This window comes from Chiloscyllium plagiosum, unplaced genomic scaffold, assembly GCF_037043375.1.
Source record: "Chiloscyllium plagiosum isolate Xiang-an unplaced genomic scaffold, Cpla_swu_hap1 HiC_scaffold_29, whole genome shotgun sequence".
Taxonomy (NCBI): domain Eukaryota; kingdom Metazoa; phylum Chordata; class Chondrichthyes; order Orectolobiformes; family Hemiscylliidae; genus Chiloscyllium; species Chiloscyllium plagiosum.
The window spans coordinates 86,346,929-86,359,330 of NW_028270167.1; the positions used below are offsets into that span (position 1 = coordinate 86,346,929).

At 43.1% G+C, this 12,402-nt stretch overlaps 1 non-coding gene across 1 annotated transcript; it reads left to right on the forward strand.

Moving 5' to 3' along the window:
• The first annotated feature begins 10,053 nt into the window (after nt 1-10,053).
• trnak-uuu (transfer RNA lysine (anticodon UUU)) lies at nt 10,054-10,145 on the forward strand. Its single transcript is given in 2 exon segments — nt 10,054-10,090; nt 10,110-10,145. It is a non-coding gene; the product is annotated as a tRNA-Lys (tRNA).
• Nucleotides 10,146-12,402: the final 2,257 nt, after the last annotated feature.

The window sequence follows — 12,402 nt, forward strand, 5'->3', positions numbered from 1 at the left end:
ACGAGAGAACTAATTGCTCCACAGAGGCTGGGGAGTCCCTTGTAGTAGGCCCCTTGCAGGATCTCCTAAAGCAGACTGTTAGTGAATTCAAGCTTTTGCCTGTCCTTCGCAAAATGAAAATTGTCTTCAATTGTTTTGACGTTTCCAAAATTAATCCTGGAGCATTCATTGTGGACAATGGGAACAGTTTGATCTCACACTTTGCAGACACATACATGTCACCGGGAACCAGCTCTCCTAAAACCGGAACCTTCTCCCTTCGAGCCTTTTGAGGAATATTTTTCTGAACTCGGTAAAATCCCGGAACTGTGCGGAGAAAAAAAAAACAGATTGTGTGAGAACAGCTGTCGCTCTGTTCCTGGGTCGTGCGAGAACAGCAACCTGTCAGTGAAGATCCGAACGCACTGACTAACATCGCCACAGAGACTGTTGAGCCAATGGCTTCAATGATCCCCGAATGCAAGCTGCAGCCTGCTCCTCCCATATTGACAAACATCTTTAATTAGTATGTCGTTTCCTAAATAAATCCTGGGCAATTCATGGTGAAGACATAGAAATAGGCTGATCCCACCCTTTACAGTCACATGCATGACACCGGAAATCAGTTATCCTCCTACAGAGATCGCCTCATTTCCAGCCTTTCAGTGTCCTATCTGTTCCCGCATTTTCTAATTGCCCCGGAGCTGAGATGAGATTTGACTTCCTGACGTGCAGGAACAGAATCCTTCAATGTCACAGATCAATTCAAGTCCGGAGTACATCAGAGTCAAAACACCAGCCTCCGAAAGAACAAAAAGATTTCTAAACTGTCTTTGCCCAGTCAGCCAGTTCACCCTTCATTTTCCACTGAATCCGCGCCCCAAGAAATATCTAAAGATTCACAAAGCTCGTCGCTGGGATTTCTGTTTTGCTTGCTGAAAGGTTTCCCACTTGACAATTGGCAACATTTTCCCAGAAGCTTTTCACAATCCTCTGCTTTGCACCATGTAGAGAGATAAATAAAACTCCTTTTGTGGAGAGATTCACGACTCTGGAAATGTTTTCTTTGAAGCGAGCTTCCTGTATGTCAAGAAATGAGCAGACCTGAGAACATATCGAGTTGTTGAGACGGTTTTTCTGGAGTTGCAGAGATAATTCATCCAACAAGAAATCATTTACAATCAACTGTGAGTGAAACATGCTCGGTATTGATGAGAGATTGAATGCATATAAAGGATCCATTTTCATGAGCAGAGAGATTAATAATATGGCAATGGTCGAGTGAAAAAAGATGCACTTTTATTGCGCCTTTCAGCTCCACTCCAATCACAGGCACTGAAGCACCTGTGAAGCAGATGTGTCATTGTCAGTAATAATGTGCTCATCAGGGCAGTTTGTTCAAACAGAGGTTAAAAAAGAAAACTCAGAACTGGCACTGGAGACAGCAGTGAGATTGTGTTTTACTTTAAAAGTTTGTTCTGTTCTACTTTATATCCAGAATAGTGAAGGATCGGAGATCCCAATCTCAGGGGAAGGGGTTACCCACATAAGAAATAAATGAGGAGGATGTTCTCAGATTCAGAGGGTAGCAAGTATGTAGAAACATTTACAGCAGAGGCCTTTCAAGACTGGGTGTATTCAAGGCTTCAATTATCTCTCTGTTCATAGCATGGAGAAAGGGGCAGTGTAAAATATGTCCAAATCTGCTGACAATACACACGCGTGGGAGAGAATGTTATGATGAGATCGTGGCAATATGAATAGGCATATAGATAGATTGGGTGAGTGGGCAAAAACTTGTCAGATGCAGTTACATGTCCGGATAATGAGGTCATGCACGTTGGTCGGAAGATTCAAAAGACAGAATACCATTAAAATCAAGAGAAAGTAGAAGAAACGTGTGACACCGTGGAGTCTTATACACGGCACAAACAATGTTTAGTATCATATTATTTCCATGACAAAAAGGATGGCTCCCTTTATGATTGCTAACAATGAAAGAGATGATTTCCCAGGAAAGAAAAAAATAACTGAAACTAATAGCCGAATCGAAAATTTAGAAAAGACTTGGATCGTTCCAATTGACGACGTTAATGTTTATGGTTCTCTAACATTTGTTTACAATGGGGCTGAGTGTGGGAATTAGGGGAGCTGCGGAGTGGAAGTCAGATTACCCATGATTACTCTCATCCTTCATCTGTCTTCGTCATTTTATACGTTTTATTTCGCATTTTTCTTCCTATGAGTGCCCTTGTAAACTGTACCCGCTGGTGACTTATTTCCCTGGTTGTTCTTCATCACAACCCGAAAGAAATCAGCATTCGTTTCTCCTGAATCTCGGTAATCTCTGATCACATGTCACCAGCACCTCGACATTTTCCACGTCGGTCTGCCTTCTTGAAATATTAATTGATCTGTCACTGTGTTACTGTTGCACAAATCAAGAACAAATCAAACAGCACCAATAGCATCTAGGATGTAAACGCAGATAACTGCAGCCGCTCCCCAGAGTACTGCAAACTGTGCGATCACAGAAGCAGACATTGTACAGCCAGGAAACTCAAAACAACAGAAACACTCTTTTGGGCTGTTTCTCAATCAGCAATCGAATTTTACATTGGTAATATCAACAGTTCCCTCACACAAGGAACTACCTAATACTGCAGACGGAGGATAAAGTGTGGACTGTAGATACTGGAGATCAGAGTCAAGAGTGTGGTGCTGGAAAACACAGCAGATCAGGCAGCATCTGAGGAGTAGCAAAATCGACGTTTTGGCCGAATATCTGATGAAGTATTCATGTCAGAAACATCCATTCTCCTGCTTCTTGGATGCTGCATAACCTGCTGTACTTTTCCAGCAACACATTCTCCATTGCTGCAGACTGTCACACATTGCGAGATTCCAGCCACGGAATCAGCGACACTCAGTGTCATTAGTCAACTTACTGCGGACACCTGGCAGTGCTGTTTCATGTCAAGTTGATCTTCAAGAATGCGTATCGTGAGTTGTCTGTCCTGTATAATGTTTCCTGCAGTCACGACATGCAATATTTTTTTCCAAATTTGTCTTGCCTATGATGGGTATTTGGTCCATTTTTTGGTGAATTGTTGTCAAATATGTCTTTCGGTTTATGCTGTCTCATAACTCCGAGTGGTCAGAGTAGTCTGGCTGTACGTGCCGAGACATACTTTTACCTATAATTTAGAGAGCTTGGTTTGTTGGGTAATGGCATGTCCTCCTGGCGTTGGTTTTGACAATGAATCTGCGGGAATATCCACTGTTGCAAAATATTTCTGGAAGATCCAATAAACAACACAACCAGCTGTTCCAAGTAGAAATGCACAGCGATGATGAGGACAACAAATTCGACTGTGACAACACAAATACATTGGGGCCAGCTAAACAGAGTGAAGCCAGAGAATTTCTAGAATGACGAGACTCATCCAATGACTCCATTAAAAAACAAGTTGATCTGGACTCAACATATTGGGACATGCAATGTAACGACAAGAAACAGCAATTGAATGCAGTGGGAAATAAATCAAATCAATTCGAAACGCTGCAGGACAGCAGAGCTTCACATGAGTTTCATCTGCCTTGAAGATATCACCGAGAAAGGGGAGGATACGGCCACAAACCAACTTCCCAAAACCATCGAACTTTCCCACACCATCTGCATCCTTCACCTGAACAACAGATTTTTACACAAACGTTGAAACCCTGAAACAGTCAAAGCCGCCCCAGCGGGAAAATGAACACTGGCATCCCACGTGACAACTGAGGTTACCAAACGCCACAAGGTGGATGTCAGAACTAACTGAGGCTGCAAGCTACTTGTGCATGCCCTTGTCAATAACACCTGCTTGATTATCCTCATCCCATTTTCCATCAGTTAACGTTGTATGCCTTAAGCATTACAAATTCACAGTTAAGTATCTCTGAAGATTATTAGAATTTCTGCCGCTCTGACTCATAGGGACAATGATGTCCAGATTCCAATGACTCGCAAGCTGATAAAGATTTTTTTATGTAGAGCTTCTCGAACGTTTATGACTCTTATCTTAAATCTATGATTGATTGATCCATCCATCATCGAGAAATCTTTCGTTAAGTGTACCCAATCCATGCCCCTCATTATTTCCTACATCTCAATACTGTCTCCTCTCAATCTCTCCTGCTCTCACAAAAGCAAAGCCAGTCTGTCGAAACTGTTTCATAGCTGAAGTTCTTCAATCCAGACAATATATTGGCAAATCACTTCTGCACCATTTCCACAGCTGTCATATCGCTTCTTTTATGTGAATTGCAGAATTATACATAACACTCTAGCGAGAGACGAATAAAGATTAGAAATAAATGTGGGGAATTCGCAAACATTGGTCTTTTCCAATAAAGTCTCTTTTCCTCGATACTGTTCTGCGTCCTTTTCATGAATCCAGTCCTCCAATGATATCTGGTCCATGCAAATCAAACACTTTACATGAGGATTGATAACCCAACCACATTATCTGATTGCATTAAGTGGCTTAAAGCTCCTCATGGTGGTATTGGTGCAAGTTCACCTAACAAGAGTGACAGCTGCAGCACTAACTTAACGGTTTCAATGTGAAAGTGAATGTTACTTTGTGCAATGCCCCAGTGGCATGTGAGGAAGGATAGAATGGAAGAATAGTGATTGGGAAAGGGAGAAACTTCTCCGAGATTAGGTGCAGATAAAGTTTGAAGCAAGAAAATCATCACCTTCAAGAGCATTTTAACCTTAAAAACTGATTTCTTCCTTTCTGCGTTTGTTTTGCAAGGGTTATGTGGAGTAACATGGAACAAATGCGCATTACTGATACTCGGATTTGAATGGAGGTTGCTTCGGCCACAATGCAGAGGACGAGCCACTATACGATCACATGAAAAAATAACCAACAGTAAAAGCAATAACTGCAATGGCTGAGATTGGCGAGGAACAGCACCACATGCACAAGAGGATAACCTACTGAGATTGGCTTGTATCGTCATCTTCGATGTCCTCAGTGGCTGTGGAGAGTCCATCATTGAGAATGTTGAAGACTGATTTCGATAGATTTCGAGAAAAGATTAAATGTACAGGCTTAGCAAACAAATTGTTGAAATGTTGGTTTAAATAACAACGAGGTTGCTCATCGTTACTTTACCAGTGCCTCGAGACAAGGTAGCAACTAAGGTTGCACACTTCAATCACACTGGCTTCCAGGTCTGGAATAACAGAAATTTAGCGACGCAGTGGCGAAGATCCGAACGGAATATGAGAGCGGAATGAACGTGTGAATCTTTACTCTTTCTGCCAGTGACCAAGTCCGTGAGCATGCAGTTCTTCTATGAAGGCAGAGAGGCGCGTGAAACGCCCAGGATGGGAGCTCCAAACTAGGCTGGAGAAACTGAAATAGAGAGCAGTGGGAGAAAAGGCTGGGAGTTCTAACCTTATCTGGATACACTTCAATTGACATGGCGCAGTAACCTTTGGGTTGATGGAAAGTATCTTGAGCCATTTTAATCTGAACTGAAATAGTTTTTGACAGCATACATTTTTGTGGATTGAGGGAGGATCTGCCGCAGGGAATTGTCACAATTATAAATAAACATTTCGCAAAGACTGAACTCGTCTAGGTGTATCTGTGCATTGTGAAATGGGCTAAATATCAGTGCACTCTGACATTTCTCATATTCTGACTTTGCAATCGGTTAATTTTCTGGAAGGAATTTTAAAAATATTTTTTGTGTTATTCAATTTCCTGCCAGCTTGTTCTGGTCTGGTCATTGATGTAACATGAACAACCGAACATTAATATGATTTTGGGATTCGGTTCGATGTTCCCTCGAATTACGGAGGAACAACAGGACAGCAGAGGTGAAATTTATCAGAACAGCAGTGATCAAATTGAATGAATGGGCAGACAGAGGATGAAAGGAAGCTTCATGGGGGTAAATTTATTTTCTTTGCCAATGAAACTACCCGCATCACAAAGTGTCTCACCTGGACTGACAGAAATGAAGTTTATAAGTCCTTATAAACTTGAGGTGGGGAGAATGTAAACACAACCAGCTCCAAAAAAAAAAAACAGAAACATTTGTTCTTTTCTGAACCTCAGTCCCGGACTGACTAAGATGACCTTTGGAAAATTATTTTGCACAATGTCCGAAGAGGACTTACAGATTCGACCACGGAAACCAAATTAAATATCAAGATCAAATCATACCACTTTATTCGCTACATCCCCCCTTTTGACACATGGTCCTCACTGTGTGTTAATTGGCATGGAATGGGAATAATGATCGCGTTGACAGGGTTTACCAATAGGGCCACACCACACCCATTCCCTCATTCTGCACCCTGCCATTGTCCATTCACGCTTGTCCTTCGGCGTGGCCTGCGACTCGACCTCCCATAAGTCTGCTTTAGATTACAAATAATTGACATACACATGTCAACTGACCACTTGGCGGCTGCTGGGCTGCTGTCCTTCCCGGTGAGTTTGCATTCGCATTGCCTTGAGAAAGGGAATCGTACTTTTTCGTGTGGGCTTCACATTTACAGACAACGAATGATTTAGGCGGTAGGACCGCTTCCAGGAGGTCAGAAGTCAGACCACGGTGTATTTTGGGCTTTCCAGTGTAGGTCAAGAAGCCCCTGTGTTTCCACAGAGTTCCACAATTATGTACAACCCCGAATGCATATCTGCTGTCTGTGTAAATATTCACTATCAGTCACTCAGCCAATTGACATGCCTCAGTCAAGGCAATCAGCTTTGCTGCTTGAGCTGACAGATGACAAGGGAGTGATTCCGCTTTGACTACCTCGTGGGTAGTTACTACAGCATACCAAACACAATTCTGGCCTGTCCGTTTTCCCCTGAATGCGGACCCATTCACCAAAAAACGCAATATCCTGATTCTGAGTTTGTGAATCCTGCACGCCTGGTCTTGGTGAGTTACAGCGACACAGTCATGTGGGTCTCTGTCTCCTGTTGTGGCGAGAAGGCTAGCATCATTACGGACGTTACATCTCGTTATTGTAATGTTCGGCATCTCCAATAGTACAGTATTGTTTCTGAGCCAACGTGCTGCAGACATGTGTGCTGTGTTTTGCTCGGAAAACAGTAAGGATGCATGAGGGACCAGGAGGGTTAATTCTCCAAAGCCGACTGTGTCCCTGGACGCTACAACAAACTTTTTAAGCTGCAAAAACGGCTTGCAGGCATATAGGCAATCCTGCCGCTACGGGGTCTAGGTTTAGCCAAAATGTAAGGTACCTGCCTCAATTTTCCCACATTCTCCTGCATCAGCTCAGATGTCATGCATCTACCGTTTGTAAAAAGGCTTGTTTGGATTCGGACGCCCAGTGTGGGTGTGGTTTGGAGCGCCTGTTTAATTCAACTGCAACGGTCTCTGGTTCTGAAACTCTAAGCCATTGGAAATTTCATTTAGGGGCGCCTCAAGGGTTGTGTAATGTGGGATAAAAAATCGACAGTAGGAGTGCAAGACCAAAAAGAATAGCAATTGTTACTTCGTGTAAGGCTTTGGAATTTGCTGGATTGCCTGAACTTTGTCTTGACCAATGCCCTTCCCTTGTTCAGACAAGAAATGACCAAAGAACTTCACCTGTTGTTGCACAAATTGTAGATTTGCGAAACAAGCTTTATGCCCATTCCTGGCGAGATGGCAGAGCGACACAAGCGTATCTTTCTCACATTGTTCCTCTGTTGGTGCTGCTATTAAGCATTCGTCTCCATACTGCAGAAGCGCTGACCCCGGGGTTAAAACAAAAATCCCCAGACTCCAGCATTGAGCCTCATTAATTATGGTGGGGGACTCACAGTCATCTTGACAAAGTCGCTTGAATGTATATGATTTGCCTTTGAGTGGAAAAGTGAACCAGAATTGACTTTCTGGGTGTACCGGTACACTAAAGAAGACATTTGATAAATCCATAGCAGAGAACCATTTACTGTCAGGTGGAATTTGAACTCATATAGTACAAGAATTAGGAACATTTGGGGCGGGCGGAACAACAGCATAATTGACTACTTGCAGGTCTTGAACAAAGCTCCGTTTCCCCGATTCACCTGGAATATTTGCCTTTTTGACCAGAAAAATGGGGGCTCTCACCGGTGATTATCCACAGGGAATTATCACTCAAGCTTTCAGGAGGGATGCAAAGTAGTATCCTTTGGCAGCCTCGTGTTTTAACGGGTCTCGTGCTCTGCATGGACAATACTCAGACTTCCGGTCTACTCTTATGGGTTCACAGCTTCCTATGAACCCCACATCACGTTTGCCTTTTGCCCTGCACTCAGTAGGGACCCTTCTTAATCTTGGGTCCGAGACATCTACCATACCTAATCGCCAGGCTACCCTCTTGGCGTGGGTTACCTGGACTCCTCTATCTGCCTGAGTTAGCCAATTTAGTTTCTTCATATCTGTCCTTATGTGTGCTTTAAATCAGGTACGCACATCGTCGCTGAAAACACAATCTTTCGTTTTTTTGTGCCTGCAGTATGCATCGTCTCAAATCCTGCCACCTCTCGCTGGATGCCTTCGCCAATGGTACGTGAGGAAAGGTGTCTTCCACATCAAAAGGATTTTTTTTTCTCATTCCTTGACTGTTTGTCCCTGGTATGGTAGTTTACTGGCCTTGTATGTCTGCTATTATTTCGGTTTAACTTTACATTTTTTTTCTGTCTGTCTTCAACACATGCCTCTGCAAAGTCAAATAATTACTTATTTGTTTCCCTGTGCTTTTATTGGATTTAAAATAAATGTTAATTTACCATTACAATGGACATTACATTATTTTACAGGTTGCGGCAACAGCGAGGGCCGAAGTGCCTGAACTGCATTGTAACGTTCGATGTTGTCAGTTACATTTCCTGCTGGTTTCAGATATCTCTACTCACTCTGGAAGCTCCCGGTCGCATGTTCCAGAGATTTCTCTGCACTTCAGTTAATCGAGGCAACTGTATTTCCTGCTCAGAATGTGATCTCTCTCCAATGGAGAGAGGAAAATAAAGTCGGTGACAAAGCTGAGATCACTTACGTTCTGTCCAGAATCAACAAAAACTATCCCGATCTTCCAGTCTCCGTAACTTCAACATTACACTGTGTTCCCACCCTTCAGGCTCTCTGCTTGTATTCCTGATGAAGGGCTGTTGCCCGAAACGTCGATTTCACTGCTCCTCGGATGCTGCCTGAACTGTTGTGCTTTTCCAGACCACTCAAATCTAGACACTGTGTTCCCAGGCCATCATTTCAGTCTCTGGCCTGCTGCAGTGCCCCTTCAAGACACAACACAAGCTGGAAGACACGCAACTCATTTTCTACCAACAGACCATGAAAACTTTAGGACCCAACATCAAGTTCAATCATTTTAGAAACCGTCCGCCGTCTTACACATTCTTCACCCACCCTCCCTTCCCATTAGTTCTGAAGACGGATCATTGGACTCGAAGCGTTAACTTTCCTTCCTCATCAGAGATAGACAAGAGCTGCTGATTTTGTTCAGACCTTTTGGCTTTTCTTCTGAGAACTTTGTTTTTCTCTTGTAATCGCCAGATACTGGAAGCGTCTGAATGCAGGAGGAGAATTTCACAGGAGGTGAAAAGAATGGCAAGGGTTTGACCACTCCCATTGTGAAGGTACGCGAGCTAGGCTGGGGATGTTACTCTAAGCGCAGAGAAGGCTGAATAAGAAACCGATTAACGTGCTCATTTTATGAAGAGGATAGATATGTGTGACAGGGATAAGCCTGTATTGGGAATGAACAGAGTAACATAAATGAAAGACAGGAGACAAGGAGGAGATTTAGGAAGAATACTTTCACCTGTAGAGTATTGATTATCTGGAAATCATTATCTGAACATGTGGTAAAGGTAAGTGTCATGAGAACGTTTCAGCAGTCTGTAGCCGAAAACCTGATGAGCCAGAGCACTAGTGGATAAGGACCAGGTACCAGAAAGTGTGACGAGGGCAGACAAGCGCGAGATGGGTGTCCTGAATGCAATGCGTCAAAGGCAAACTTGTGTGCGTAAAGGTGACCAAAGGCAAGGCTCTGTGGCGCAATGGAAAGCGCGTTGGACTTTTACATTTCTATTCAGGTTGCTATTCACAGGTTGTGGGTTCGAATCCCATCAGGGTCGTGTTTTAATTTATGTTTTGCAAAGTGGTCAGAGCAGACTCGGCTGCTCATCTGCAAAACCAGTAATATTCGTGCATAAACCTAACTGTCTCGAAACGGAACATTTTCCTCCCACAGATTTACATTATCGATGTCTATTTATGATAGAGATCGATAAATATCTGTTAGCCACTCGGCAACACGATGTCGTGGATGGGCTGGAAAAAGACTTAACATTGTTGTGTCAGCCATGATGATATCGAATGACGTGGCGGGGCAGGATCGGTGTTAAGAATGGCCTCCTTCTGCTCCTTTGTGTCTGTGCCATTTCTGGCCCAGGTTTTTAAACAATCACAATGAGGACAATATGAATTAAACGCCAAGTAATATTTTGGTCTCATCTCCACCTCGCTTCCCTCCCAGCTGGAATAGACAGCTCTTGTTTGAGCTTTAGATCAGACAGCGGAGGATTCTCACAAGTTCTCCTTCAGGCTGAACGTTCCTTCAAATATGTTTCCAAGTGGACACATGGAGCAATCAATTGCATGGATGCTGGGGATTCAGGGGCAGATTTTCCCTTTGCTGGGCTGGAATTCTGCCCAAGGTAATGAACGTGAATTTCTGACATTTTGAATCTTACTCTGGATTCTTGCAACTTTACTAATTAAAATGAATTTCAATTTGCCTTTGCATAACATTATCCAAACTTCACTGTTTATGAAAACCATGCCACATGCTCTTGGATGTAGTATGCTGAACATTGTTGATGTTATGTGCAGTGTGAGTGGATGTGTCATATGAACATGCCAAAGGAAGTTGGTGAAATGTCAGTGAATCGAATCCTCTGACGAATTGACGCCAATAGAAGGAAAATCCCAGTACAGTGGCGACATAACATTTCCCGTGATCAATGCAGGAAGCCACGGAAAACGTACGCAGTATTCAATAAAATCGATTTTCACCACATTTTCTGTGCCATTTTCCTGAAGTTGATGCTTCATAATCGGTGATTCATTATCAGTATAACCTCCTCTGCACTATGTTTCTTTTCAGGTCCACAGAAAAAAATGAGTAATTGGGTTGGGGGTCCCAGTTTGTCATCATTTGACAGCATATCCAGCGGTGTGATTAGTTAGCTTGCTGTAGTTGCATTACAGAATGGCAGTACATTCACTGTCAAAATTGCGCATTGGATTCTCGCCAGGTGTTTGTTTTACTGATAGTGAACAGAGATGATTGCAACTTCAAGCTGAAGAACAGTTCAAACACGGAATATTACACCGCAATAAAGTGCTTTTGGCACTCATGTTGCACAAACCTGTGATACCAATCTGAAGTCCATCTGACCAGCATTTTGGCATTATAAGCCGTAAATGTATCCAATGATCATTTAATTGCCCTGAATGTTGGTGATTCTCCGACTGTTGAAGGCAAGGCGTTCTGCACCCTTACTACTCTCTGAGAAAGGAATCGACCTCGGCATCAATCACACTCAAATTACGTCGATGTGCCATTGTGCCAACCATCACCATTTGAAGAAAAAGGCCTTCACTGTCCACCTTAAAGCATCCTCTGATTATCTTTTATGTCTCTATTAATTCACCTCTCAAAATTCCTATCTCAATCAAAAACAGCCTCAAGTCCCTCAGCCTTTCCTCGTAAGACCTTCCCTTCACAGAAGGCAACATCCGAGGAAATCTCGTCTACAACCTTTCCAATGCTTTCACATCCGTCCTATAATGTGGCGACCAGAACCGCACGCAACTCGACAAGTTTGGCCATACCAGACAAATTTCTGGAGCTGCAAGGGGATCGTTTGGCCCTGAAACTCAATCCCTCTCCCAATAAAAACTAACACACTGTGCTCATTGCAAACAAATCCATCAACGTGTGTGTTAACTTTCAGAGTTTTATATACATGGACGCCGAGATCGCTCTGCTCACCTAAACTTCCAAGAATATTACAATTAGCCCAGAACTTTTTATTCTTGTTGTTCATTCCAAAGTAAATCACCTCACACTTTTCCACAATAACCTCCATATGCCACCTCTGAGCCCCGATCTACAGATTATTCATGTCCGTCTGTAACCTGCAGCAGACTTCGGCACTGTTGACAACTCCATCGACTTAGTGTGTTCTGCGAATTTACTCATCCATCATCCCATGCTCGAACCCAGGTCATTTCTAAAGGTGAAAAACAGCTATGGACTCAAAAAGGAACCTTGTGGTACAGCATGAGTAACTGAACTCCAGGATGAATATTTTGCATTAACTACCA